A 26018-nucleotide genomic window follows, 5' to 3' on the forward strand; every position below is an offset into this window, starting at 1 on the left:
ACAAGGAACTTCCTCCAGAGCCAACAGAGAGAAAGCCTTACTCTAGAGAGCCAGCGCTCTGAATTCGGGCTTTCTAGCGTCCTAAACTGTGAGATAATAAATTTCTTTTTGTTAAAACCATTCACTTGTATTTCTGTTACAGCAGCACTTGATTAGTAAACATCAAGGCTTATATTCTTACTCTAGTGCTAATTGCACTAGTGCCGTTTATCAAATTTACCGTTTCTTAGCACTAGGCCAGCTGCCTTACATTTAATCCTCTCTGCAACTCCAGCATTTTAGGATTTTTTGAGAATTTGAAGTCATTTTCCTAGAGAGACTCCACTAAGAAGAAAGTTACAGATAAACTGAAAATCCACAAATAAACCTAAAAAAAATTCCATGGTTAGTGGTTGACGTGTTTTGTGTGTGTTGCCTAGGGGGCAAGGAGGAAGTAAGGATTCAGGGAGGGACACAGCTAAGAATTAGCTGGTTTCAAACCTTCATTCATTCAACTGTATTTGCATCTCCAAATTTCACCCACAGATTTATTAATTGCAAAAGGAAGAAGTTAATTTTGTAACAATGAGATCTAGTCTATTCTCCTTTTCTGCTCTGAGTGGAAATATTCTGGAAAGAACGCTTAAAGCTCACAAAGCTATTCTTAAATTGTGACCTAATTAATCTTCTTCACAAACCAGTAAATTAGGTATTATTATTATTCTCATTTTATGAAAGGAAAAACTGCACTGAGAGATGTAGGAACTTAGTGATACCTAGAAAAGGAATTTGTTTCCAGATGATAATTGTTTCTGCTCCAGTTTCTGACCTTAATGAGCAAGGAAACCAGACTTGGTGTTTAGGAAGGACAGGTTGCCTCCAACCCCTTTTTGTGGGTCAATGATGAGGGCTCCAAAGAGGCAATTATGGAAGGGTTGAGGAAGAAAAAGCATAGATACTGGTGGCTTGAGATAGATTCAAAATCAAGTCTAAGTTGAGGGTCTTTTTTAAGATGGTGAAATTGTTTTATTAAAATGTATTTTTTTTTTTTAAAAAACAAGCGTTTTCTAAAAATGAAGAATTATCATTGTTAATGTTTTTAGGCACATCTAAGGACAAGCTGACCACAAGATTACGGAAATATTCAAAACATCTGTGATCTTCAGCAGCACTGTTTGGAACAAATGCAAAGAATAAGACAAAGGATTACAAACTGCCCACTACCCAGACCTTTCTCAGTCCTGCTCTGTGCTTCAGGAGGCCAGTTCCTCCAAAGCACCTTGGATAAATTGACTAAAGCATCTAGAACTTAAATTGAGGGTACATTTGCAGGCAGGTGAGTGCATTAGTTAACTGTTGCTGCTTAACAAATTATCCTAAAATTTAGCAGCTGAAAACAACATTTTTTATCTTGGTTTCTGTGGACCCAGGGATCCAGGAATAGCTTAGTGGGTGGTTTGGGCTCAGGGTCCCTCACAAGGCTGCAATCACAATGTCAGTGGCTGGGACTGCAGTCACCTCAAGGATCAACTAGAGGTGACTGCACTTCCAAGCTCACTGGTGGGCTTTTCCATAAGGACGCCACCCAGCATGACAGCTGGCTTCTCCCAGAGCAAACCATCCAAGAGAAAGAGAATACCCAAGACAAAAGCCATAGTCTGTGTAACTTCATATCAGAAGTTATATCCCATCACTTTTGCTGTATTCTGTCCATTAAAAACAACTCCAGCCCACATTCAAGGAAAAGGGATTACATAAGGGTATGAATACCAAGAAGTGGGTATCGTTGTGTACCATCTTGAAGGCTACCTTTCACAGTGAGAAAGACAATGAGCTCTGTTTGGGACATACTGAGCTTGAGAGGACTTCAGTTTTAGCTAGTAGAGATACTTAGGGTTTACTGGGAAACAAATGTCTGGAGATCGGGAAAGCATGAAGTTTAGGTCCAGACTGGGGTCATAGATTTGGGAGGCATCAGGGCCTCATAAATGGTATTTGAAGCCATAGGAGTGGATGAGAGAGCATAAAAAGAAAACAGAAGGTGGGTCTAGGGTAAAACACTGGGAAATATTAACTTTTAGGGGGGCAGGGAGAATGACAGGAGTCACCAAAGATATTAGGAAAGAGACATCAAATAGAAACATTCTGGAAACCAAGGGTTGCATTCCACAGAGAAGGGGTAGTTGTCATTGGGTGCCATCAAGTCGATTCCAACTCATGGTGACTGTATGTGACACAGTAGAACTGCCCCATAGGGTTTTCTTGACTGTAATCTTTATAGAAGCAGATTACCAGGCCTTTATTTCACAGAGCTGCTGGGTGGGTTTGAACCATTAACCTTTTCTGGTTAGCAGCCAAGTGCTTAATCATTGCACCATCAGAGTTCCTTGGGGGTTGTTAGTGAGGTCACATTAGATAAGAGGTCCAGTAGAATGTGAACAGTTGAATTCAGTTATTAAGGAGATCATTGTTTACCTTTAAGAGAGTGCTACCTAACAGGATAATTGGAAATAGTAATTGTTACAATTGCTATAATGCAATTTGCAAAAGTAAAACACAACATCTTGGAAAAAGTAAGCGGAGTATGAGAATTAGTAATGGACTTGATGTAAGGCATCTCTTACTCAAATCTAAGGGTCGAATGTTCGTTGATAACTACCACATTCTTCCTCCTGTCACAGATTAGACAGATTTACTTAAAGCTGTATGATACATCCAAGTTGACAGTGACAATGCAAGCTGGAATTCAGAGCACCTAGAACCCTTAAAAGGGTCCCTTGGCGGTGTAAATAATTTGCACTCAACCACTAATCGAAAGGTTGGCAGTTTGAACTCACTCAACAGCTCCATGGAACAAAGGCCTGGAAGTCTGCTTCTATAAAGACTACCCAACACCCAGTGCCGTCGATACCCAACAATATGATATAAAGACTATAGCCAAGAAAATTCTATGGAGCAGTTCTACTTTAACACGTGGGGTTGCCATGAGTCAGAATCGACTCTTCAGCAACAGGTTTGGTTCGGTTCGGTTTGGTTCGGAACGGAACCCTTAAGCTCCTCATCTCAGCCCCTGTCCCAGTCTGCATCTCAAAAGGCTCAAGAACAAGAATCCCACAGAACAACTGATTGGACAACACCCAAAGCTTACAGCAGAGCGGATTTGTGTAGGATAAAAGTTTTTCTCCCCTATATGTTTCAGTAAAAAGGTCTTTTAACTGCAAAATAGTAATAATTCTTGGCCCATGATGCCAGGCCACCCTCATAGTCATCTGGCTGTTTATAATAACCTTGTGTTTCTTTGTTTTAAAACACTCTTATTTATTCTATCACTGCTTAGCTGCAATTGTTGTGGCTTCAAAAATAGTACAAATCAAGGAATGAACAGCATTTTTAGAATAGTAAAAATTCACTGATGAATATGTTTTTAAAGCTTTGAAATATGTTTTAACCTCCAAAATGTACTTGAATCTCTCATGCTAGGGCAGCTTTGAATTACGATGAAACACTAAAATAGCTGTTATTCAGCCAAAACATATTCCCCCGATCTCACAGAAGTGATGAATTTTGATGGACTTTAATTCCTGAAAGCAAACTTGTTACATCTGCTCTTCTGCCACCGAAGAGAATAAAGATATGCATGACTGCACCTAAAAAGGACTATGTACCTAGCCATATCCTGGCAGTTTAGGAGGATAGCATCCGCCCAAAGTCAAGGAACATGGGGATTTAGGAGTATAAAGCTATACAAATTAAAATTTTAGTAGCGTACAATTCATTACTCTTAAGCTATAGTATAAGGTAATTTACCTTTTACAAAGACTTCTGAATTAAGAAAATTAGACTAACATACTTCATAATTTGCTGTTTTTAACTTAATAAAACTAGCTTTAAAAATTCACTTCATTCTCTTAAAATCTCTCACAAGATGTACATTTTACATTTGACTGCCCATTAAACAAAACAAAGTCTGTTGCCATCGAGTTGATCCTGACTCATAGCGATCCTACAGGACAGCAACCATAGGGTTTCCAAGGAGCAGCTGGTGGATTTGAACTGCTGACCTTTTGGTTAGCAGCTGAGCTCTTAACTACTGTGCCCTAAAATAGTTCCAACCTTTAATTAGGTGCAGATACTTTCATATATGAATCCACGAGCACCCCCAAGAATCCATGAGGCTAACTTTATAAATGTTTATATAACATACTGCTAATATTTATTGAAGAAAAAAATCCTGAGAGTCTGCAACCTTTTCCTTGCCATTAAAGAACATGCTTTGCTTGTTACAACCCTACTTAAGAAGTAAAGGGGCTTTTATTCAAGCACTCAGGAGGCACTACCGTGCAGCAAAAAGAACATTGGGTAAAATTCGGAACACCTGGATTCCAGTCCTTGCCTTTGACATCGTCTTTACGTGCGACTTATCAAGTCACATCTTTGCTGTGCCTCAATATCCTCATATGTCAAAGGGCTTTCACTGGTTGTTAACTCTTCAGATCATGTGCCCTTTTAATAATCTGATCAGGCATAGTGATCCTCTACTCAGAACGATGGGTCAACTTTTGCACAATTTCAGTGAGTTCATAGCCTCACTCAATATATAATGGCCCTTAGGTTGAGAAGCCCTAACCTAGTTGACCCATCTTTAATTGTCTAGGTAAGCCACACCCAAGCTATCTATATCTATTTCAGACAAAAATGACATTCTACTTTAAATCAGATTTTTCTTCGAAGGATTCAACTCAAATCCTAAAGATGGCTGAACTTTCCAGCACAGTACTGAGCACAAGGTCATTCCACAAGCAGTTGGAATTTGATGGTATCAATACTCTTTAAAATCAAAACCCCTGAATCTGTTATTTCACATCTTAAACATGGATAGCTCTTTGGCCCTCACATCTAGGTCTACAACTAAAATATAATGCCACTTTGTAAACACATTCCTAAATCTCCATTCACATTGAAAGATAAACTCAAATAAAATACCCTGCTCTTCTGAAAAGACACATGGAAAGAGAAGAAATAAGCTTAGATTGTTTTTCTTTGACATTATGTGTTTTGAGAGTGAGGTAAATGGGTAACAGGATATGTCCACACATAACGAGTGACCCATATACTGAACTATAGGAGGGAATGTTTGGTTGACTACAGTGTACCACATTCAAATTAAGCACAAGGGAAGTTTTTTGGAAGACTACAAGGATATCTCAAGAAGCCCGGGGCAGGAGGTACTGCACAGCCTCAGGAGGAACTGGAGTTCAAGGAGCTGGGAGATTCAGAAACGAAGTTTCTTCTGACCACCTCTCTCTGTGAGGCTAAATGGCTCCTTATTTCTGCTTTCCTTTGCACATCTGCTTCATTCCCTGTCAGACTAGCAGCCTCTGCTTCAGGGTGCTCATGGTTGCCCAGCTCACCCCAACACTGACTTGCTGTCAAGACCCCAACCTGGACTGACTGGAGTCTAGAAAGCCCAATCTCAGTCCCCTGCAGGGAGAGTTTGATTGTTACAGTCTAAGACATATTTCACTTCATCAAAATTAAAAACTTTGGTTCATCAAAGGACTTAACCAAATCTGAAATGTAAAGGAACCAGGAGAGGGACCTCCTTGTTCAGGTGGTTCTCATGCTGGCTTTTATTTTTTCTAGCAAAGTCATCTGAAACTTGGTGCTACTTCTGGGGATAGAGACCCAATCCTCATAGTGTGTAGCACTTAGCTACTTTAATATGTGAGAAATATTAAATGAAGCCATATTTATAAAATCTGGACTCTTATTAATAATAAACTTATAATGACTCTAAAAAAAAAAAAAAAAAAAAAAAGACTTTACCAACATAGTGAAGAGACAACCTACAGATTGGGAGAAAATTGGGGAGAACTATGTAACTGATAAGGGTTTAATATCCACAATATAAAAAGAACTGATATAACTTAACAATAAAAAGATAAACAACCCAATTAAAAAAATGGGGAAAGGGCTTAAAAAAGCATTTCACAAAGGAACAAATATATTTTTTTTTTTTTTATTTGTTTCCAACAAGCATTCAATGTCATTAGTCATCAGGAAAATGCAAATAAAAACCACTATGAGATATCACTTCACCCCCACTAAGATGGCTATGATAGAAAACAGAACAGGTATTGGTGAGGATGTGGAGAAATTGGAACCCTCATCCACTGCTGATGGAACTGTGAAACGGCACAGCTGCTGTGGAAAACAATTTGAAGACTCTTTAAAAAGTTAAAGAAGTACCATGCAATTCAGCAATTCCTCTCCTAGGTATATACTCAAAAGAATTTAAATCAAGAACACAAACAGATACATGTACACCAATGTTTATTGCAGCACTACTCACAATAGCCAAAAGATGGAAACAATCTAAATGTCCATCAACAGATGAATGGATACAAAACATGTGGTACCTACATACTACGGTGTGTTACTTGGCCATAAAAAGAGAAGAAGCCCTGATACATGCTACAACATGCACGAATCTTGAAAACATTTTGCTAAGTGAAATAAGCCAGTCACAAAAGGATGAATATTGTATGATCCCACTTATATGAAAATCTAGAATAGGCAAATGCATAGAGACAGAAGTTTATCGGTGGTTGTTACCAGGGCTAGAAGGGAGGAGGAAAACTTGAGTCATTGCTTAGGGGACATTGAGCTCTGTTAAAGGTGATGGAAAAAGCTGGAAACAGTGGTAATGGCTGCACAATATGTATGAAGGTAATTACTGTCACTGAATTGCATCTGTAAAAACAGTTGAAATGGCAAATTTTTTTTTTTGTATGCGTGTGTTGTGTATTTTTGTATGTGTGTTTTGTGTGTATGGATAGTTATCATTGTGGTTAGTTGCTGTCACGTCAGCTTCAACTCATGGTGACCTAGTGTAGAACAGAACGAAACGCTGCCTGATTCTGTACCATCTTCCTTATCGTCGCTATGTTTGAGTTCATTGTTTCAGTCACTATGTCAGTCCATCTCACTGAGGGCCTCCCTTGCCTTCACTGATCCTGTACCAGTCATGATGTCCTTTTCTAGCAATTGACCTTTCTTGATATCATGTCTAAAGTAAGTGAGCCTATGTCTCATCCTTATTTCTAAAGAGCATTCTGGTTGTATTTCTTCTAAGACTGATTTGTTCGTTCCTCTGGCAGTCCACAGTATATTCAATATTCTTTGCCAACACTACGATTCGAATGTATCAGTTCTTATGTCTTCCTTTTTCACTGACCAGCTTTTACACACAAACATACACACACACATATTTACCACAATTGGGAAAAAAAAAAAAAAGCCATGTTCCAATGAGCTGTGAGAAGTTGGGTCACATCTATCTCCACTTAGTAGGAGCCATGGGAGCAAGATTCCTGAGAATGAGGCTTATACAGGTTCTCTAAAAAAAAGGGTATCTGGGCAGAGTGAAAACAACAAGGAAAAGAAATGACTTCCATCTCTAGCACCCGGGAGATCTCAAATCAAGGCAAGCGAATCAGGAGCGTGGGGAGCATCACAGTGGCCAACTGAGGACGGAACTCTGTTTGTGGCTCCCGAGGTCCAATCTGCTCCCAACACTCCTCAGCACTCAAAGCGGGGAAGCCTTTATCTAGAGAAGCCGCCCATAGCCTAGGAGCTACCATTTAGCATGGGGGAAGCTAGTCTATTATCTCATTCATATTTACTCCCAGGTGTCCTTCAACACTTAAGATTTTATGTTGCAACCACATTCTGAAATCTTCATTAGGAAGATATTAACTACAGGGTTGCAATGAATAATACAGACCTTCATAATAAAAGTGGCCCAGTTATAGCACCATTTAACTGCTTATTAATGTTATCTCTATAGAGGTTTTCTTTTTTCCCTTAAACAGTTGGGAAAATGAAGGAGCCCTGGTGGCGCAGTGGTTAAGCACTTGGCGTTAACTGAAAGGTCGGCTGTTGGAACCCACCAGCCACACAGTGGGAGAAAGATGTGGCAGTAGGCTTCCATAAAGGCCGAAAGCCTAGGAAACCCTATGAGGCCGTTCTACTCTGTCCTATAAGGTCACTATGGGTCAGAATCAACAGCCGTGCGGCTTTGTTGGAAAAATGTAGATTAACTTTGAAACTATGAAGCTGTATTAATTAGTTCTGTTTTGGTTGCTAAAAATATACCCTCACTTGAACTAGCTTAAGAAAAATTATAAATGTATTCCAAGGATACAGTAATGTTTAAGGATATAAGGATAAAAAAGGCTATACTTGAGCCAAAACCAGGAACCTAAAAAAGTATAAGGAACCCCGGTAATCCTCTCCCCACTGTCCTCTCGGCTTCTCTCTATGAATCAGCTTCATTATTCTCCCTGCAAACTGGCTTTTACCTGCTCTCTGTTTCACAAGGTGGAATATGACTGCCAGCAATACTGAGTTTACTGATTATTCTTGAAATATCCATTGTTTTGTGTTTTTCTTAAGTATGTTAGTTGTTCTTAGGTGCTGTCGAGTTGGTTCCAACTCATAGTGATGCTATGCACAACAGAACAAAACACTGCCCGGTCCTGCGCCATCCTCCCAATTGTCGTGCTTGAGCCCATTGTTGCAGCCACTGTGTCAGTCCGTCCTTCTGGCTGTACTTCTCTATTCTTCCTTGTTTCTGACCTCACTCACCCAGAGCCACCCACATTGCCTTGAAGAGAGTTAGGATGGTTACAGCTTGTATGCCAAAGTAAAGAAACAGTCAATGCCTGATTTTTTTTTTTTTTTTTTTTACATATTAACTGTAAGAGCCTACCAGAAACAATAGTTCTTGAAGCCAAAGCTTTTGATTTGAATAAGGTAGGTTTTGTTGAGAGAAAAAAGGATTGAGAGTGTTAAAAGGCCTCAAAGAGATTGGGGCACAAAATTTATGTCCTACCAATAATGGATTGAAAGGAGGCTAGAAGAAGACCCTGATTATAACTGCCCCCTCCCCAGGAAGAGAAACGGTTAGGCCAGTGGAGCCTGGGATAAGGGAATAGGACCTTGGGGGATCCACACTGGATGGAAGCAGAGTTGGCATAGAGAGGCTGTAAGTACCTTACTCATCAGGGCTGGGAGGCGTGTGGCAGCCAGTCCGGCCTGTAGATCATGAATTAGCACTGGAGTAAGCCACACTTCACCTGGTCCTTTGTACCAAGGAGCCTTATTACCTGGGCTTCATGATTGGTTACTGTGGAGTCCCTTCCACTGAGAGCAGCCAGCACATTACCTTGGACCATCTAGCAGAAGGGGGCCTACTGGATTCAGGAATTTGCTGAACCCCATCTGATCTGCTGTGTGGACAATCTACCTTTTCAACAGAGCAGGAAACTCCTAAGCTTTCCTGAGAGGGTGGGTCCTGACCCCAGAGGGGTGGTAGTGGTCTTGTGGAAAGAATTTTGTTGCCCCTGTACTTGGATACTACTGAACCGTGAGGACCTGCCCTTATCACAGGGTCTAGCTACATGGAGAGCCATATTTTCTCTTGCCAAGTCCAATCCCAAATTTCCAGAGAAGGGACTCTGACTGGTTTAGTGTGGGTCAGGTGTCCACTCCAGTCCAACCAGCTGTGGAAAGATGAGTGGAGATCCACCTTTAGATGGGGGAAGGTACTGAAGAGAGTTGTTATGAAGTGGGAATACACTCCAAAATGGTTTCATAAGAAACTCTTTGTACAGTTTTAATTCATAGTATTAGGTCATTACAACTATCTTAGCTTTCAGACTTATAAAATTTAATCTTTTGTGAAATATTATGTAACCATGGCCACTTAATAGTTCCATGCCTCCATTCCTCTGCTTAAACTATAAAGTTACTGGTAAAAGTAGCTCTTTATAGCTCTATAAGATTCTGTGATTCTCTTTATCTCACCATATTTACAGATTGACCATTAACAGAGCTGGAACTGAAAAATCAGTTTGGTACTAGAGCTGGCCTGTTTCCATTCTTAAGGATTATAATCCCTGTCTTGAAACTGTGAGAGGAGAAAGGACTTTTTGTAGCCTGGTGGAAGGACGAGAAGGATGAAGACAGCAGAATAAAGCCTTTCCCCCAAATCCCTTGGACTGGTTTGGGGTCCTTTGTGCAGTGAAAAAATGTCTATGGGCAGCACAAATGGTTTACACTTATCTACTAACCTCAAGGTTGGTGGTTTGAGCCCTCTCAGAGGTTCTGGAAAAGAAAGACCTGGAAATCTCTTTCTGTGAGGATTACACCTAAGAAAACCATACGGAGCAGTTCCACTCTATGACACATGCTTTGCCATGAGTCAGAATCAATGGAACAGCAATGGGTTTGGATTTTTTTGTTTCTTGTGCAGCAAAAGATTGGAAGCAGGAGGTGGTAGAGTTATTCAAGAGGACTTTGCGAGGCGTTGAGTACAGGCAGGGCTGCTTCAGGAGCCTAGATAACAAGTGTGGTTGGGAGCCAGGGATGACACCCTTCTCCGGCCTCTATGTGTAATCCAGCATGGCTTTGACACCCCAAGGACTGACAACTGTGAGAGTTGAATCCATACCCTGGACAAGGACTCTGGAGGTCTCATAGGCTTCTGGCTACAGTGAGCCTTCTCCCAGCAGCCTTGTGAGGAGCTGATATGATGAAGATAGAGCTGGAGCACAAGAGGGCAAGCCCAGGGTGGATGCCAGGCAGTGCTGGCATGGTTTGGAGGCAGACTTGTGGCTCAATTTACCCAAGAGGCTGAGATTCAGCCATAGCCTGGGGAGAGGCTCAAGGTCAGTAGACCTTAGGATCCACAAAACTTTGTCTCCAGAACATTGTTTTCCAAAGGATATTTCTTGACTTCTGTATTTTATGACTTTTCTAATATCAGGGACTAAAAGATTCATTGAATTACAATAGTGGTTTCTAAGAACACGAAGGAAACACTGGTATTATCCAAGTAAAGCTAAGTGCATCGCTACAGAACAAGAGTGAAATCTACCTCTTTAGCCCAGCTGGTAGCTTGTGGCCTCACAGGTAGAGCAGTAGCCACGTTTGCAAGTGATGTCATAACAACGTTCTTGGAAACAAACCCACTAAATTTTGATTAATGACTCCTACAAGATTTAAACTCAAACCTGGCTTAAATTGTGGCTAGCTGGTGAGCTATTTCAGGACTCCAATCTGTAAGAATTTAAGGGGACCCAATGGCACAACTGGGGATATGATGCTGGTTAATTACGGTTTCCATGAGTAATTCCTGCACAATTGGCTAAATGTAAGTTGGCATGTTCCTTTGGTAGAAAGGAACGAAAATATAACAACATCAAAAATAAAACAAAGAAACAAAAAACAATCTCTGCTGTGTATTCTTGCAATGCATAAGTGCATATTGCACAGTGCGGTTACAGATTGAGCACCAACAGGTGAGATTGGCAACAGCCTTTTGAAGTCCCAATCAGTTAAAATTCTGGGAAGAAGTGGTGTCCTTTATTGTTTTAAAATTTAAACACTTAATAGGTCTCTCAAGGAGCTTCTTATTTAAAAAACCTGCAGAAGAAAACTGAGGAGAAAAAAACTATAGAAAAGTAGAATCTGGTTTGCCAAATGTTTCAGTCTTGACTTTGGGCTACAGGAGTAAATCCTTAAATGAATTTGTCCTCCTGTTTCTGTAAAAGTTTCTTGTGAAGAATATGTTTTCATTTGGAAAAATCGAATAGGATAGTGTTGGATGTCTGCTGGATCAGGTAATAACTTTTAAGATTCTATACCTGAAAGCTGTTTGAAATTGGAACAGTGTTCTTGTCCAAGAGAAGCAAATTGCAGTGGGTTCAGCAAAACATAATTTGATTCTATTGACATGAGTGATGGAAAAACTGAAATGTCAGATAATTCCAAAATGTGAAAATCTTATGCTATGTTCAGGTCCTGTAATAAATCAATTATTTTAAACATGAAGTGGTATATACCTTTTGCTAAAAAAAATTAAAAATAAGTTTATCTCCAACCCTACTAAATTAATGTGATACAACATTTAAAGAATATAGATTTAAAGGGGTAGTATAACTTGGCTGGGGTCTACTTATGTATTATCTTCTCTATCTAGTTGGAATAATTTTTAATTAAGGAAAAACATTCACTCTTTCCCTGTTCAGAAGACCAGATTCAAATATTTTTAGCTATCAAATTACATGAAATGAGCAGTTTCTACCAAAATGTACTCAGGGAAGATTTGAATGGGGAGAGGAAAGGAAGGCAATCTCTTACTCCTGGTGCCCACATTCTTTTCTTCACTTAGACTTGAAACCTGAGTCATCTTTGAAACTTATCTTTCTTTATTCTTTGTATCCACTTGACTACCAGGTCCTTTCACCAATATAAACGGTGACTATACGAATGGACCTCGCCAGATGAAATACACAGGAATCAAATTGACTGCATCTGTGGAAAAAGATGACGAAAAAGCTCAATATCATCAGTCAGAACAAGGCCAGGGGCCAACTGCAGATCAGACCATCAATTACTCATAAGCAATTTCAAGTTGAAACCAAAGAAAATTAGAACAAGTCCATGAGAGCCAGAGTATGACCTTGAGAATATTTCACCTGAATTTAAAGACCATCTCAAGAATAGATTTGATGTGTTGAACTCTAATGATGGAAAACCAGATGAGTTGTGGAATGACATCAAGAACATCATACGTGAGGAAAGCAAGAGGTCATTAAAAAGACAGGAGAGAAAGAAAAGACCTAAATGGATGTCAGAAGAGACTCTGAAACTTGCTCTTGAAAGTCAAAGTAGCTAAAGCAACAGGAAAAAATGATGAAGTAAAAGAGCTGAACAGATTTCAAAGGGCGGCTCAAGAAGACAAAGTATTATGATGACATGTGGAAAGATCTGGAGATAGAAAACCAAAAGGAAAGAACACGCTCAGCATTTCTCAAACTGAAGTAACTGAAGAAAAACATCAAGCCTCAAGTTGCAATAGTGAAGGATTCTATGGGTAAAACATTAAATGATGCAGGAAGCATCAAAAGAAGATGGAAGGAATAAACAGTCACTATACCAAAAAGAACAAGTCAACATTCAACCATTTCAGGATGCAACATATGATCAGGAACCGATGATACTGAAGGAAAAAGCAAAAGCTGCACTGAAGGCATTGGCGAAAAACAAGGCTCCAGGAATTGACGGAATACCAACTGAGATGTTTCAACAAATGGATGCAGTGCTGGAAGTTCTCACTCGTCTATGCCAAGAAATTTAGATGACAGCTACCTGGCCAACCAACTGGAAGAGATCCTTATTTATGCCCATTCCCAAGAAAGGTAATCCAACCAAAAGTAGAAATTATCAAACAATATCATTAATATCACATGCAAGAAAATTTTGCTGAAGATCATTCAAAAGTGACTGGCCGTATATCAACACGGAACTGCCAGATATTCAAGCCAGATCTGTCTTCAGGCTCACTAATTTTTATTTCCATTGACTCAATTCTGCTCCTGTGACTTTCTATTGAGTTGTCTAATTCTGAAATTTTATTGTTCATCTTCTGAATTTCTGTTTGCTGTCTCTCTATGGATTCTCGCAGCCTATTAAATTTGTCATTATGCTCTTGTCTAATCTTCTTAAGTTCCTCTCATGCTCTGTCTGTGCGTCCTTGGCTTGTTCTGCGTTTTGCCTGACCGCCTTCCTGATCCCTTGAAGAGTTCTGTATATTAATCTTTTGTATTCTACATCTGGTAGTTCCAGGAAATTATCATCACCTGGAAGATTTCCTGATTCTTTGTTTTGGGAGCTTCCTAAAGCCATCATGGTCTGCCTCTTTATGTGATTTGATATTGACCGTTGTCTCTGAGCCATCAGTAAGTTATTGTATATATTTATTTTATGTTTGCTTACTGTGTCCTAGCTTCTTGTTTTGTTTTGTTTTGTTTTGATATGCCCAAATACGGGGCTCAAGTGACCTAGTTTGATTTTTGGCACATTTGAAGCTCTAAATTCTTGTCACCAGGTGTTTAGAGCTGTTACTAGGTATGTTGTTGTTGTTAGGTGCCGTTGAGTCAGTTCCAAATCATAGCGACCCTATGCACAACAGAACAAAACACTGCCTGGTCCTGGACCATCCTTACAATCTTGTTATACTTGAGCTTATCTTTGCAGCCACTGTGTCGATCCACCTCATTGAGGGTCTTCCTCTTTTCTGCTGACCCTGTACTTTGCCAAGCATGATGCCCTTCTCCAGGGACTGATCCCTCCTGACAACATGTCCAAAGTATGTAAGACACAGTCTCACCATCCTTGCTTCTAAGGAGCATTCTGGTTGTACTTCTTCTAAGACAGATTTGTTCGTTCTTTTGGCAGTCCATGGTATATTCAATATTCTTCGCCAATGCCACAATTCAAAGGGATCAATTCTTCTTCAGTCTTCCTTATTCATTGTCCAGCTTTCACATGCCTGTGATGTGATTGAAAATACCATGGCTTGGGTCAGGTGCACCTTAGTCTTCAAGGTGACATCTTTGCTCTTCAACACTCTAAAGAGGTCCTTCGCAGAAGATTTACCCAATGCAATGCGTCTTTTGATTTCTTGACTGCTGCTTCCATGGCTGCTGATTGTGGATCCAAGTAAAATGAAATCTTTGACAACTTCAATCTTTTCTCTGTTTATCATGATGTTACTAGGTATAAAAAAAAAAAAAATGAGTCAAGAAATCTGTTCACTTTTCTTGTATGGGTTCAGCTCAGGTGTCCAGGTAGTCGGTCACCAAGTGCGTGGAGCAGGCTCTCACCTCCAGTCTTAGACCAGCAGGTGTGATTGGTGTAGGCACAGGTATCTGCCTGCAGTAAGGGGTCATATGCTGAGCAAGGCAGGGAGCTGACAACTGCCCCTGAGTGTCTGTAAAGAAAGTGTGTCTCTGTTCCCTAGAGTGCCTATGTGGGTGGATTTTGCAGCCAGACTATGGGCACCCAATGCTGTTGGCCGTAAAATTGGGAGGCACCACTTATCTATGAAGGCGGCTAGGTAGTGTGGGTGAAGCCACCAGTCCTTAGGCCCCTGATGTGGGTGGGTAAGGACCCTGCTTAATAGGCAGACCGGTGTCAAACATCATGAACCTACCTCTGCACCATATAGCTGAAACAGTTGAAGTTAGACTTCAGGTATATACCCTGTTGTACTGTGCTAATGAGGGCCTACACTGTTGAAATGGGCCCACACAGGTCTATGCAGGGGTGACAGGCATTCAAAGTCTGTGGACCACTTATGCCTGTGCCTAGGCAAAGGAGCTATTTCTGTCCTGAGTTCCCAGCTTAGGGGAGCCAGCAGATTATCCCCTCCACCTGTTTGTTAATTTGTTCCTTCTCCAAGGCCAAGAGGATGGCTCAGGGCGTGCAAAAGGTCCTACTTCCAGCCCAAGGAAAGCGGCTATCACTGAAGCTGGCTCAGGACCAATGCAGAGTGGGGAGGGCCCAGTTAAATGGGAAAGAGTTTTTTTCCAAAGGGGTGTTTTTTGGCCCATGTGGTAGATTAGATGCAAGTAACTTTTCTTTTGCCGAGAGCACCACTTTTCACTGATTCTGGAGGAGTGAGTGAACTCTCCACCGCTCAGTCTCTCCAATGTGGAATACGCCTCTGCTTGCCTACCACACTTGTGCCAGTGGATCTGGCCTGCCAGGTGCCAATTCCTGCTGGGCCAGGTCTGGCAACTCCTTGCTGATTCTGAACCATCTCTCCTTCCCCCTGCTGCTCAGTATGATTCCTCAACTTTGCCATTGCAGTTCAGGGCTCTAGATTGTTATATATAATCACTTCACTTGTTTCTTCTGGTCTTTGTTGTAAGAGGGACCAAGGAAATCATCTGACTACTCTGCCATCTTGGCCCTGCCCTCCTCAAGCTGGATTCAGAAGAGGACATGGAACCAGGGATATCATTGCTAATGTCAGATGGATCCTGGCTGAAAGCAGGGAATACCAGAAAGATGTTTACCTGTGTTTTATTGACTGTGCAAAGGCATCCAACTGTGTGCATCATAACAAATTATGAATAACATTGTGGAGAATGGGAATTCCAGAACACTTAATTGTGCCCATGAGGAATCTATACATGGATCAAGAGGCAGTCATTCAAACAGAACAAGACAATACTGCATGGTTTAAAGTCAGGAGAGGTGTGCATCAAGGTTGTATCTTTTCACCATACCTATTCAATCTGTGTGCTGATCAAATAATCTGAGAAGCTGGACTACATGAAGAAGAATGGTACATCAGGATTCGAGGAAATCTCATTAACAGCCCATGTTATGCAGATGACACAACCTTGCTTGCTGAAAGATCGAAGACCACAGCCTTCAGTATGGACTACACCTCAACATAAAGAAAACAAAAATCCTCACAACTGGACAATAAGCAACACCATGATAAATGGAGAAAAGATTGAGGTTGTCAAGGATTTCATTTTGCTTGGATACATAGTCAACACCCATGGAAGCAGCAGTCAAGAAACCAAAAGACACATTGTATTGGGCAAATAGGCTGCAAAAGACCTTTTTCAAGTGTCGAAAAGCAAAGATGTCGTCTTGAGAAGTAAGGTGTGCCTGATCCAAGCCATGGTGTTTTCAATCGCCTCATATGCATACAAAAGCTGTCCAAAGAATAAGGAAGACTGAAGAAGAACTGACGTCTTTAAGTTGTGGTGTTGGCAAAGAATATTGAGTACACCATGAACTGCCAAAAGAAGGAATGAATCTGTCTTGAAGAAGTACAACCAGAATGCTCATTAGAAGCAAGGATGATGAGACTACATCTCACATACTTTGGGCATGTTATCAGGAGAGTCCAGTCCCTGGAGAAAGACATCATGGTTGGTAAAATAGAGGGTCAGAGAAAAAGAGGAAAACTCCCAACGAAATGGGTTGACATGGTGGCTGCAACAATGGGCTCAAGCATAGCAACAATTGTAAGGATAACACAGGACCGGTGTTTCGTTCTGTTACGCATAGGGTTGTTATGAGTCGGAACCAACTTGACACCACCTAACAACAATGACCAGGTCCTACTGATTCTTTATGTGTATTTTCTCACACATACATCCTTTTGCTTCCAGTCCCATTGTCACCCTTTAGCTCAGTCCCTTATTCTCATGCAATTTCAACCTGTAGTTTTCTAATCCACCAATCCATTCAGTATATTGATTCCAGAACAATTTCTCTTGACATTAGTTTTCTCATGTCATTGCCTTGCCAAAGACAAATAAAGCACAACACAATAAACAACTTCAATGACTTTCTATTGTTAGTAGAATAAAATTGAAACTCCCTAGGCAAGCATGTTTGCAGGTCAAGTCAGTACATGAAGGATTTTCTCCCTATCCAGGTACCGGAGTCACTAGCTCACTAAAAAAGCAGAGTACATGCTTTGGCTCATAGAATCCTCTTACCTATCACTTTAAACCTTCTGTCCTGATTTCTGGCACCTTCAGATTGATAGTGAATTTGGATACCAGGTGTATCTAAGGCCTTCTCATCTTTTCCTACCCAAGAAAAGGCCCTTCCAGATTTGGGCTTTAAAGGACAGATGTCATCTGTAGATCCATGCTTCCTTCCTTTCTGCCACCCCCTACCTACCCCACTTTCTCCTCATGCAGCCCCTTCTTTAAAACCCCTTAGCCTGAGTTCCATCCCCTCTCTGGGGAAACTCCACAGGAAGAAAAAGTTTTGTTCAGAGAACCTTCTTGGATTTTGAAAACTTGAATGCCTTAGGCTTTGACAAGACGTTCTTTGAGGTTCTTCTGCTGTCAAGGGGAGGGAAGGGCTCTAGGTGCCCGAATAAAGGTGAAAGTAGCTGCTCTAATTCCAGTTCAGTCTTCCCACCATGACAGCTGCAACCAGTGTCCTCACTTGCTTACCCAGCAAGTAATAACATCTCACCAATATGAGCACTACTTTTTCTCAAAAAAAAAAAAAAAAATTTTTTTCCCTCAAAGATAACACAATCTAAGAAAGACTATCTATCCTGTTAAAACCAAAACCAAATCCATTGCCGCTGAGTCGATTCCGACTCATAGCGCTATCCTGTTAGCATGGCTTTTTTTATAGTCCTTTTCAGAAACATGGAACCAGCTGTTTATTGTCCCAAGAAGCACTTGTTTCTTTACTGGACCTAGCTTGACTACTCCAGCCACCTTATCAGCTGTCCGAAGAGGAAGCTTGAGTTTCAATCAGATTCTTTGAATTCCAACTTTCTCCTTGATAGGATAGGGGCGATGAGGGAGATATTCTAATTCATTCCATCTCTCTGTGTTGTACTTATATAGAAATTACATTATTTTACCAGATGTTGATGTTCAGGAAATACATGTGAACATTATAGGATATACACAAATAAATGAGACAATCTGAATTCTGGAAGTATGCAAACTAATGGGAGATATAAGTATATCAACATCTATTTGTAACACACAAAATGAGATAAGCACTTAAGTAGGTTGCCAAACTTTTGGTTAGCAGCCAAGCATGTTAACCATTTGCACCACCTTAGGGACTCCTAGTAATCCATACAAATGATCAAAGCCCCTCTTTGTACTATATTGCACTAGAAATACCCTTGAAAGTACATAGTAGAAATATAAATAACTGCTTATAGATGGAAAAGAAAAAGTAAAGCAAATGTATAATATGCTAATACCATTTTAATTTTTAACTGTATTATTCGTGATGGTTATTATGTATGTTTGAAGATCCATAAAATTGATTTTCTACCCACTCGGGAATAAATGGGCTATTTAAAATCACAGGCCCACCAACACATCCCCTGAGGTGCATGAGAGCACATTTCCCTCCTGATAATCGCCCACAATTAGAGCAGATGCTTTCAGATACATAAATTAAAGCAGTAAAATGAAGTACCTATAAATAGCACTGCTCGCTCACACTGAAGCAATTGAGCTGTAAACTATAAATTCTTGCTCAAAATAATCTGTTCTACACTTGCAACAGCACTAAAAAGAATAGATTATGGAATCACTACATGGGAAGAAATCCTAGTCTAGTGCAAACGTTTTCTTCCAAGCCAGATTGGATCAAACCCCCTGGAGGGACAAGACTCTGTCTTGCTCTGATCATTCATATCAATGAGTATTCACGGATTAAACGAGAATTAAGGATGCTTGTCGGTGTTCTTTAATTGACTTTGGAAAAGGTCAGATCGGGTTTAAATCCTTGCTCAGCCAATGTCTTTCTACTCTATATTTCACCATGGAATACTCTTCACTTTTCTCATCCCCTTACCTACACAAGCCTAAAGGAGTCTCCAGCCTATCATTTGTACTATAAATTTTGGACTTGCCAGCCCCTACAATCACATGAGCCAATTCCTTAAAGTCTTTCTCCACATATATATTTATGTCACTGGTTCTGTTTCTCTAGAGAACCCTGACTAACATGAGGTGGGAGCTGGGTGAAGGCTGGCCGACCTCACATGCCATGGTGAGTACTTGTCCCTGGTTTGGAATGCTTAGACTGGGTGGAGAACCTGGCAACTCTGTCCTGGAGAGGTTTCTGAGATGCTAAACTGAAGCCAATCTGGAGGCCTGGGGAGAGACTGAGGGCCAAGGTATGGAACTAAAATAGGGTGAAGAGTTAAAATCAGGGGTTCTGAAGGTCTTGGGTGGATAGGCTGTGTTCCTTTAAAAGAGTTGCAGTGAGGTGGACCACACCTCCATTCTTGGGTATTAAGTACAGACACTTCCTCAGAAATGTTTTCATAACATGAATTGCCTGAAAGACAATTGGCTAATTAGGGAATATGGTTTGCATAACACAGATTTCTTTTGCTTATAAAAATGGCAATCAAGAACTAGCACCAAAATAAGAAAAAAAAAAAAAAAAAGCTATGGCTCACACCAGCTAGGAACACGTTGTTGCTTTGTGGGACTAGGATGCTCACTTAATTCTGCTATCTTTTGTTTATTTGTTATAGCAACTCTGTGTTTTGTGTGTAATAACAATGCAGAAGATAAGAATTATGCATGAGAGTCTCTAGATCCTACCCCAATCTCCCATGGAAACAATTATGTTTATAATAAAAGTTTTGATAATGAGAGCTTTCCATAGGAATACAACTATTACACTATGGCAGAATAGACATTTTTACTTACATTTCTTTGCATTAAATTTTATACTTTCTATTCCAAAAATAAAGAAATTGACAAGATGTGGGCATGGAAAGACATTTCTCAAAGAATTAATAATCCAGTTTAGATGTGACCTGGTCTTTCTCCAGTCATTCAATCAATCAAACTTTTCTCAAAGAACCCAATTTTACTATCTTGTTTTAGAATCATCAGTTCAAAAAAACAGAATTATCAGTTCCTAGAGGTGAAAACAAACTCAGAAATCATCTGGTCTCTACTATCCTCTAATGCATCTTTAGGAGAGTAACAACCAGGTGGAAACTAATTCAATATAAGAAATTACGAGCAAAGGGAGGCACTAAGGTCTTGGACGGAATTACCAACATTGGGCAAGTCAGTCCTCAGGGGGTTTCAGAGGTGGGGGTCAGAATAGGCATCAGTCTACTTGGTTGTTTCATTTGATGCTATAATGAAGCAAATCTTTACTACATTAAAGATTTTTTATACTAAAGTTATAGTTCTCAGAACAAATATTTTCACCAACTTCACGTGTATGCCATTTTCCTCAATGATTTTTTTTTAAGTTTTATTTTTATTGTGGCTAAGTATATATAGCAAAAAGTTTACCATTTTAACCATTTTTACATGTACAATTCAGTGACAATTGTATTCACCATGTTGTGCTACCATCACCACTATCCATTTCCAAACACTTTGTTTACTTTACCCCAAACAGAAACTCAGTACCCTTTAAGCAGTAGCTCCTATTCCCTCCTCCCCCAGGTGGAGGTAACCACTAATAAACTTATGTCTCTACACATTCTAGATATTTCATACAAGCGGGATCATACAATATTTGTCCTTTTGTGTTTGATTTATTTCACTCAGCATAATGTTTTTAAGGGTCATCCATGTTGTAGCATGTGTCAATACTTCATTTTTCTTTATGGCTGAATAATATTCCGTTGTATAGATACACCATATTTTGTTTAGCCATTTATCTGTTGGTGGACACTTAGGTTGTTTCCACTTTTGGCTGTTGTGAATAATACTCTATAAACATTGGTGTATATGTATCTGTATGAACTCCTGCTTCATAGTCTGTTGGTTATATAACAATTACGTGTGTGTGTGTGTGTGTGTGTGTGTGTGTGTGTGTGTGTGTGTGAGTGTGTATGTTTTTAAAGTATTTTATTTTGCAGGCATACGTTGGAGTTGCTGCAGGTTCAGTTCCAGACTATTGTAATAAAGCAAGTCACATGAATTTTTTTGGTTTCCCAGTGCATATAAAAGTTATGTTTACTCTATACTGTAGTCTATTAAGTGTGCAATAGCATTATATCTATTAAAAAAAAAAAAGAACAATGTACATACCTTAATTTAAAAGTAGTTCATTGCTAAAAAATGCTAACCATCATCTGGGCCTTTAGTGGGTTGTAATCTTTTTGCTGGTGGAGGGTCTTGCTTCAGTGTTGATGGCTGCTGACTGATCGAGGTGGTGGTTGCTGAAGGCTGCGGTGGCTGTGATAATTTCTTAAAATAAGACAATAATGAAGCTTGCCCCATCAATTGACTCTTCCTTTCATGAAAAATTTCTCTGTAGCATGCGATAATGTTTGGTAGCACTTTACCCACAGTAGAACTTCTTCCAGAATTGGAGTCTAATCCTCTCAAACCCACTGCTGGTTTATCAACTAAGTTTATGTAATATTCTAAATTTTTTGTTGTCATTTCAATAATGTTCACAACATCTTCACCAGGAGTAGTTTCCATCTCAGTAGACCACTTTCTTTGCTCATCCATGAGAAGCAACTCCTCATTCATTAAAGTGTTGTCATGAGATTTCAGCAACTCAGTCACATCTTCAGGCTCTACTTCTAATTCTAGTTCTCTTGCTATTTCCACCGAGTCTGCAGTTACTTCTTCTGCTGAAGTCTTGAACCCCTCAAAGTTATCCATGAAAGTTAGAAGCAACTTCTTCCAAACTCCTGTTAATTTTGATATTTTGACCTCCTCCTATGAGTCATGAATGTTCTTAATGGCATCTAGAATGGTGAATCCTTTCTAGAAGGTTTTCAATTTACTTCCCCCAGATCCATCAGTGGGATCACTGTCTATGACAGCTATAGCCTTACCAAATGCATTTCTTAAATAATAAGACTGAAAGTTGAAATTACTCCTTGATCTATGGGCTACGAATGGATGTTGTGTTAGCAGGCATGAAAACAACATTAATCTCCTTGTACATTTCCATCAGAGCTTTTTGGTGACCAAGTACATTATCAATGAGTAGTAATATTTTGAAAGGAATCTTTTCTACTAAGCAGTAGGTCTCAACAGTGGGTTTAAAATATTCAGTAAACCATGTTATAAACAGATGTGCTGTCATCTAGGCTCTGTTTTTCCATTTATAGAGCACAGGCAGAGTAGATTTAGCATGATGCTTAAGCATCCTAAGATTTTCAGAATGGTTAATGAGCATTGGTTTCAACTTAAAGTCACCAGATGCATTTATAGTGGTTATAGGGGTTAGGATTTACAGCACATATTTTGGGGGGACACAATTCAATCCATGACAGTTCCCATTTAAAAATGTCTACACATAATGTTGAGTGACATTGGTTACATTCTTCACATTGTGTCAACATTCTCATTATTTCTGTTTTAGTTGTTTCACTCCCGTTAACTTAGTCTCACTGCCCCCTAAACTTCTCATTTTTGCTTTAGAGTAACTTGTTGTCCATTTGGTCTCATATAGATAATTTTCTTAAATCGCTCAGTGCTCAAAGGTGACATTCTTTACTTTTTGAGCTAACCTGCTATTTATTAAAAAGCGACTTCAGAGGATAGTTTCGCTTCAAGGTTTAAAGAGTATCTCAGGGCAACAATTTCTGTGATCCCTCCAGTCTCAATAGTCCAGTAAGTCTGGGTTCTTTAAGAATTTGAAGTTCTGTTCCACATTTTTCTCCCTTTCTACCAGGATCCATCTATTGGTTCCCTGATCAGAATGTTCGGTAGTAGTAGTCATGTGCCATCTAGTTCTTCTGATCTCAAGGTGGAGAAGGCAGCAGTTCATGGAAACAATTAGTCCTGTAGTCCGGCTCTTTTCTGATTGTTGAGTTTCCTTCTTTCTCTTTTGCTCCAGATGAATAGAGATCAATAGCTGAATCTTAGGTGGCCGCTCATAAGCTTTTACTTACCAAACTAAGAAAGTAGAACATAAACTTTAAGAACTATATTATGCCAGTTGACTGAATTGTCTCACAAAATGATGACCCTACATCTAATGATGTGTTTTTGCAACCTAAATTGTTATATATTTCTGTGTATATCAGTACAATTCTGATGGCTTAAATATTTGATGAAGAAATACAACATACGGCTCTGCATGGTAAATGCTTTTAAAGGGCTTTATATCAGTGAACTGTACTACAAAAGTAGAACATTAGATTTTGATCTCAAGTCTCTACTGCAGAAAGTTATATTCAGGTATGTTTTTATATGAGATAGTTGGTGCTTTTATATATATTTCTTTCCACCCAGTGCAACAAATCTGCAAAGTAGAGATTATCTTAGAGATGAAGACACTGAAGTCCAGACTGGATAAGTAACCTGCCCATGGTGAAATACACTATAGGCAGACATTAGCTGAGTAAGGATTTACACCCGATCTGGCCAGGTCACTGTGAGTCAGAATTGACTCGACAGCAGTGGGTTTTTTGGGTTTTGACCTTTTCCAAAGTCAAGAAAAATTTATAGGAGAGATGGTTGTTCCTTCAACTTTTATAATCAGCTTATTTTAAGAGAAAATGTTTATTTTTTTCAGCAGAGTTCTCAGGATCCTCAAAACGAAACAGATCTAATAACACATTATAAATTGAAATTCAATATTCCTGTTGTCTCAATATCATCCAGAGAGTATTTTATACAAAATCCTACAAAGAATATCTACAGAAAAGTAAACCCTCTTCTTTTAAAAGATAATGCTAATTTTATTAATTTAATCATTTGACATTTTAAGAAATGAATCATAAATTTTTTCGTGATAAAATAATAAACCACATTATATTTTTTAAAATGTAGAAACTGGAGATGAAAAAAATCAACTCTAACCCCACCAGCCTAAAAAGGCAACTGTTTGCATGTTGGTAGGGCTTTTATGTTTTCTTCCTCATGCATAGTTTTTTTCTCATGAATATTTTTAAAAGTTGAATACATTATGAATACAGAAAGTCCATTTCCCCCTTGTTAACCTTAATACATAAGAACTAGGAATTTAGTCATGATCTTCTGTTATAGTAAGACTAGAAAGAGATGAGTAGAAAGAAAAAGAAAAAGGAAGGGTAAAAGCCTCCTTTGGGGATAAAAGATTTTTTCAGCCCTAAATATAGAGTCCCTGGGTTGTACAAACCATTAACACACTCAGCTAACCAAAAGGTTGGAAGTTTGAGTGAAACCAGAAAGGCTTGGAAGAAAAACCTGGCAATCCTTTTGTGAATGATCAGTTATTGAAAACCCTACAGAGTACAGTTCTATCTACTCTGACACATATGGGGTCACCATGAGTCAGAATCTTCTACCTGGCAACTGGCTTTTTCCAGCCCTTAACATGTTAAATTCTCATTTTTCTGAAGGTCATATCCCATTCTTAAGTATTGCCTATGTGAACATGACAAGTGAACCATAGTCTAATACAGAGTGAAAAAACAAAACCCCCTTCTTCCTCATCCATCAGTTGGGTGTCTGATTATGCCACAGATGGGCTGATCCACCTCTGTCTGATCTGATCAATGGAAAAGTGAATTGGAAGGAGAAGGCAGAGCAGAGAGAAGGGGTAGAGTCAGCAGCTTCCATGCCCGACATTTAGCATTCGGTGATGGATACATGATTTTACCATGGATCAAAGGGACACCATGGAAGGTAGCCAGGCTTGAGCCTGTTTCACCAGTATCCCACCCAAAAGAACTGACTGCCAGGAAAGTGGACTGCGGTAACAAAACATGAGGTAAATATCCAAGGGTAGGAAGAGATGCCCTATGGGGTCTCTGGAAAACTTAACGTAAGTTCCTGTGAGGAAGCCAGTATTTGGATGTCTGCTTCAGAGACGGCACTGACAACCAGGTAGCATTGGTCAGAGAGGCCTCTGACACCACAGGCAGGTAAGAAACACGTGTCCATCTTTCCTGTCCCTCTCCTCTGTCCCCACACACAGAGGAGGAATGCAGGCAGCACAGGAGGGTACCCAGGAGAAGGTACACCCCTCTACACTCTCAGTCCCTGTGGTGGAGGACAGACCAGGGCCGGGAGAGGAGATGCGGTCATTGTATAGGACTGAGATTAAAGTTTTAAGTTGAACTAGACTGGATTCTGTTTTTTATTCCTGAAAGTGCCTGAAATCCTAGATCTCTACCTGAAATGTTGTCAGGGAACACAATAGGGAGATTGAACATTGCAGTGTTGAAGGCAGTGACTGCAGAAAAATAAAATCATTTCATGTTTGTACCTTCTACAAACTAGGACTGTTCAATAACAGATCCAGTAGCTTCTATTTACATTAGCAACAAAGTGGCAGCAGACAAGGCTAAATGATACAGTTTTGGGGAAATGCACTGGTGTTGAATCACTGTGTGATTATGTGGGTGGGGTTTCCCCTGAAGGGACTGGAGCTGCTCCCCGCCAGCTGTCCTCAGAAGAGGTCAGTTGTGGGCCAGGAAATCAGAACTCTGGAACCTGGAGTCAGTCTGATTAAGCTTTCCCAGTAAGGGAGACTCCTGAGGCCTCCAGGGCACTGCTCGGAGTGTGTGGAGGCCCGCTGTGACCAAGAGTACTTCCTCCTGAAGAGAATGGCTATGATTTGTTCAGCTTCCTTCTACGTTTGACTTCTGATATCCTGGGGGGATTTAAGGGGAAAGATCCATAACCACACTTGCCGCAAAGCAGCACAGAGGAGAGTCTACTGACCCC

General features: G+C 39.9%; 1 protein-coding gene across 1 annotated transcript in view; it reads left to right on the top strand.

Annotated features, from left to right (window-relative positions):
- Positions 1-1321, top strand: part of NAB1 (NGFI-A binding protein 1) — a 62797-nt gene extending 61476 nt beyond the window's left edge. Inside the window, exon 10 of the transcript XR_007517887.1 lies at positions 1083-1321. The gene's annotated coding sequence lies outside the window, so the exon portion shown is untranslated. The remainder of the gene's footprint in view (positions 1-1082) is intronic.
- The last annotated feature ends 24697 nt before the right edge of the window (positions 1322-26018 follow it).

The sequence above is a fragment of the Elephas maximus genome, chromosome 6, assembly GCF_024166365.1.
Source record: "Elephas maximus indicus isolate mEleMax1 chromosome 6, mEleMax1 primary haplotype, whole genome shotgun sequence".
Classification (NCBI taxonomy): domain Eukaryota; kingdom Metazoa; phylum Chordata; class Mammalia; order Proboscidea; family Elephantidae; genus Elephas; species Elephas maximus.